Source organism: Danio aesculapii, chromosome 7 (genome assembly GCF_903798145.1).
Source record: "Danio aesculapii chromosome 7, fDanAes4.1, whole genome shotgun sequence".
Taxonomy (NCBI): Eukaryota; Metazoa; Chordata; class Actinopteri; order Cypriniformes; family Danionidae; genus Danio; species Danio aesculapii.
The window spans coordinates 28731500-28736342 of NC_079441.1; the positions used below are offsets into that span (position 1 = coordinate 28731500).

A 4843-nucleotide genomic window follows, 5' to 3' on the forward strand; every position below is an offset into this window, starting at 1 on the left:
TTAATGTAATGTTTCGATGTTTAAAGAAATATAAGGGGTCACTAACTTTAGCAATTATTTCACTGTTGTATCAAGTTCCTATGTTTTTATAAATATTTGGATTTTAAAAAATTATAATTGCCATTTGCCAAAATAACCACATAAATGTAGACCTTAAGTAGGCCTGCACATATATTGTTTTAGCTTCGATATTGCAATGTGAGCATCTTCAATAGTCACATCACAGGATATGCAATGTTAAGTCTGAATTAGGATTGGGCAATGTCGATCAATTTGGCATTGTACGGTGTCTAATGTGAAACATCGCGTAGGTGGCGGTGAATTAATAATTATAAATAATTAATTAATTTAGAACTAGGGCTGGACGATATGGCAAAAATTTATATCACGACATATTTCCTAATTTCAGTCGAGTATGATATAATTCCGATATCGACAATATTAAAAAGACAGGAAAAAACTGCCAAGAACGCACGCAATAGATGTCTGTACCTACAAATGTCTGCAAACTGAATTTGCAAAGTCTTTAATACTTCCAGACTCTTATAACTTTTTCTTTAAATGAAAAAAAAAAAAAGTAACAAAAAAAATGTTCACTTTTATTTGCATTTAGCCTTTACAAACAGTATTATTCATAGTTCTAGTTGCTTTTTATCTTGAACGTCCTTTAAGGGTTCGATCTGTCTATTTATATTTGTGTATATATTACCTAATTAAATTAAAAGGTTTAACATAAAATAGTTCTCATATATTTTATAATAGTCTTATTAAATAGACTAATATTTTATAACACATTTTCATTATTTAATAGGTGTAATTCCTCTATTAATCACATTCTTTCTATTTCATACAGCTTTGCAATAACCAGATTACTGATAAATATGTTTGTGAATTTTATTTTTGTGAGTTTGCTCGAGTGTTAATATGCCAGCATGCAGCGAGTTTGTGGGTGTGAGTGTTTAATTTTGAGTATATGCAAGGATTGAGTTTATATGTATGTGGGTGTATGCATGCATCAAGTTTATATGTATATGTGCAGGTTTCATACATGAACAGTATAGGTTTATATGCGAGTAATTTATAGGTGTATTTGTACGTGTTGATAAGTGAAGTTTTATTTAAATCCTACACGACGCCTCAAAGCCATCTGTGTTTGCTTCATTGCCTTCTCTTCTGACACCGCTGGAGTCGGTGTCAGGGAGGTTTGCTTAAACTTTTATGATGCGTCATCTTCTGACTCTCAATAGGTTTTTATCGGGTTGAAGAGATTTGATGTGTTCCTGCTGCTAGTCAGCACCACTCATTTTGCAGAGCACCAAAACGATAAATTTATCGGAATTTAGCAGAACCACTTCCACACCACTGCATTAGTCTTTCCTCTCTCATCAACTAATTCATCTGCATTCTTACTTGTGGAAGCTTGTTTATTCTCATCTGTATTCAGGGCTCTCGTTTTGTAGCTAAAACTTTCTGCGACGGAGCGAACTGCTGAGGGCTGGCAGCAGCATGTCATCACACTCTTTCTGACAGCTGAGCACTGAAAGTCATTCAGTGACAAATGATACAATGTAGAAGATCTTATATATAATAATATATACAAATACCAGAAATGGGTTTAAAAATAATATCACCGATATTAAAAAAATGTATCGCGATATATTGATATCGAATTATTGTCCAGCACTATTCATAACGAATTAATTAACCGTAGCTCATTGTTTCAACTACCTAACCAGCATAGTCTTCGTTTACCCATTACCAAACCATAAATAAATAAAGTTACACACAAATTACCACCTGTCAATCACTTTTTCCTTGGGACTCTGGCATGAATAGGCAGTGACCTGTGTCCGTTATAATGGCATCGACAATCTTGGTTGGTAAAAAAAGGTGCACAACCAACAGGAACCAACCAATAGCATCTAAGGTTTTCGCTAAAATTACTGAGTACAAGCGTGAAAGCAAAAGATTGAAGCATTGTACTAACGCTGATACATTACCTGATAGATTCAAAAGGACCGAAGAGTCCTTAGATTGAGACAAGATTAATTAAATATCACGTTTAACAAATATAGTAAGACGCCATCCAGCGCTACATCCTTGATAAACTCTCCAACATGCTCTGCTCTCTGGGGTTTTGTGCTCAAAGCACCCGCTGATTGCTTGAGCTCAGATGCGCATGTATGCTGCAGTGCATGACAGTGTGTGTGGTCACGTGATGTGCGTTCTCAGCCATACAGTGTGGAAGGTGGGCTTTTCAGAAAAGCTAAATGAAACGCCAGTGTGGACGTGGATTGTTTTTGTTCTAAAATGCCATTTTAAAACTAAAACGTATCAGTGTAAACAGAGCCCAAGTGTGGATTTTTCACGAGCGGATTGCTGCTACGATGAGGGCGGAGCGGAGGATCGTGATGCTGGCTCAGTATTGTGATGTCCATCGGCGATGGACATGGCATCGTCTATCGACCCAACCCTAGTTTGCATCATAGTTGACCAGGAGCTACAGAACACGTGATTTGTAGAGTCACTGCTAAGTTTAACCATAGTGCAATATGGTTAAAGCAATATTATGATTTTTTTGACGTACCCCCCACTAGCAGATCATTTTGTTCATTTAAGGAAAAAAAACTCTTAATTTTGACTCATTTCTTCTAAGATGAAAACAAAACAATATTTTTACTTGATCCCAAACATCTTAATTTTTAGGTATTTGTACTAGAAACGAGACAAAGCAATGTAAGAAAAGCATTTTTGCATTGGAATTATTCAATATCTGTACCTGAATACACTTCCCAGAAAAAAAATCAAATAGAGCCATTCAAACTATCTTGTGAAATACATCGCAATATTTGTCGCAGATAAATAAAATATCACAATATCAGATTTTTCCAATATTGTGCAGCCCTAGCCTGAGGTATTTATAACTGATTTTTACAATTTTCCCATTTACATTTATAACTATTCTTGAGACAGTCTGTAAGACAGATATTGACAGAAATTTGTAAAAAAAAAAAAAAAATTAAGATTAGAATTTTTTTAAAACCAAAATTAAAAGGTCCATTGAAGACAAAGAAATGTTATCCAGGTTACTGCATTTTTCCAAAGTATGAAAATACAGTAAAAATGCAACATCACTTCAACAACCCATATGGAAAATGGTTGATGGTGCATTAGTGCGTTAATCATGAGGTAAAGTTGGTTTTCTATTCACACATCTGATTCGTACTTTGTTATTCAATTAAATAATAAAGCATAATTTAAACATTATTGTTCAACAAGGTAATAGTGCTAATGTTGTTTTAAAGTCATATTTAGATGCGATTTCAAACAACATTAGCACTATTTAATTGACTGTGAACAATGTTGTACTTTGATAATGATTGGCTGCTAATGATTACTGTATTGTTTACTGTTATTTATGTTGTAGAGTGTGACTTGTTGCTGTCAACTGTTGGCTATTGCTGTAAACCTAATTGCCTTCGGAGACAATAAAGATATTCTAATCTAATATGATTTTCCTATTTGGAATTTGAAAAAAAATACTTTTCTGAAATTATATTACCCCGAGTGTATTAATCCATCTTACCAGCTATTTGTGAGAAGCCCTCTTTTATGGCCTGAGTGGGTAGATGACTAGGGAACGCAATGAAGGTGTGTATGTATCTCTGGAGCGCAATAACCACCCTACGAATGGTTCGGCAGACAGTGTTTTTGCTGAGCTTCTCGGCATCGCCCACTTCATACAGGAATGTGCCACTTGTAAGAAACGCAGAGCGATGCAGATCATCTGCGGGACAGTAGTCGCGTGCTCCGTCGCGTCGGGTTTTTAATATGGGGCTCAAGAAGCCGACAAAGATATAACATTCCCTCCGCCGAGAATCTATATCTCTCGTATAAGTGCTCGTCGGAGAACGCCAACGGATTTTGTACATCTCGGATAACTCTTTCTCTGCGTAGAGCCCTCTGCACAATTTGAGCTCCGATGTCTACAGGATTCTCCAGATACGGTGAAGCCATTTTCTTGTTTACTTGCTACAATGACCCGCCGTTTACGTCATTTACGTCACTTTGCTCACGGCTGATTGGTCCAATGTCTCTTTACAATGTCTGATTAACTAACCAGTACAGTGGTCAGATCAATGGGTCAGATGTATGTCTGAAGTTATCGCTTATCTATAGGTCTCTTTTAAAACTGTTGTCTAAACAAGTCTGGGAGTCAGATTGTTTTTTCCCCAGTCTGAACGATTCATGAATAAAAGTGATTCACTAAAAATCTGATTTGACGTATGTGGAGAAGTGTGGTAGCAGAAATCAGAGATACCCATCCGATTTTGCTGACATTTATTCAATTATAAAGAATTTCTTAATCATTTAATATTCCCATCCCTCCTAAAGAATTTGCTGATGTATTTGATGCTATACCATCTGGAGTTAGGTTATTCCAAGGCATCCCCTATCCTATTCTTCCCCCCTTAGACCCTTGTACTACAATAGTAGGACAAAATTGTTTCTTTGCAACTTCTTCAAACAAATCAATACGCTCTTTATTTGATAAAGGAATTGTATCAGTTCCAAACGTTACTTATTATTGGAATTCTTTTATTCCTGATATATATATATATATATATATATATATATATATATATATTTTTTTTAATGGCTCATCCCAAATAGCTACTTAATTACTAATAAGATAAAGGAAGAATTTCGTTTAGGATTATTCATCGTACATATCCAGTGAATACACTCTCTTACTAAGATATAAAAAAAAGATATTAATACTAATTGTCCCCAATTCACTTATTTTGGCAATGCAGTTTTTCTAATTTGCTCAGGAAAGATT

At 35.2% G+C, this 4843-nt stretch overlaps 1 pseudogene; it reads right to left on the reverse strand.

The window, feature by feature from the left end:
* LOC130232826 (putative nuclease HARBI1) overlaps window positions 1-4017 on the reverse strand; it is a 4867-nt pseudogene extending 850 nt beyond the window's left edge.
* Between the last annotated feature and the right edge of the window lie 826 nt (window positions 4018-4843).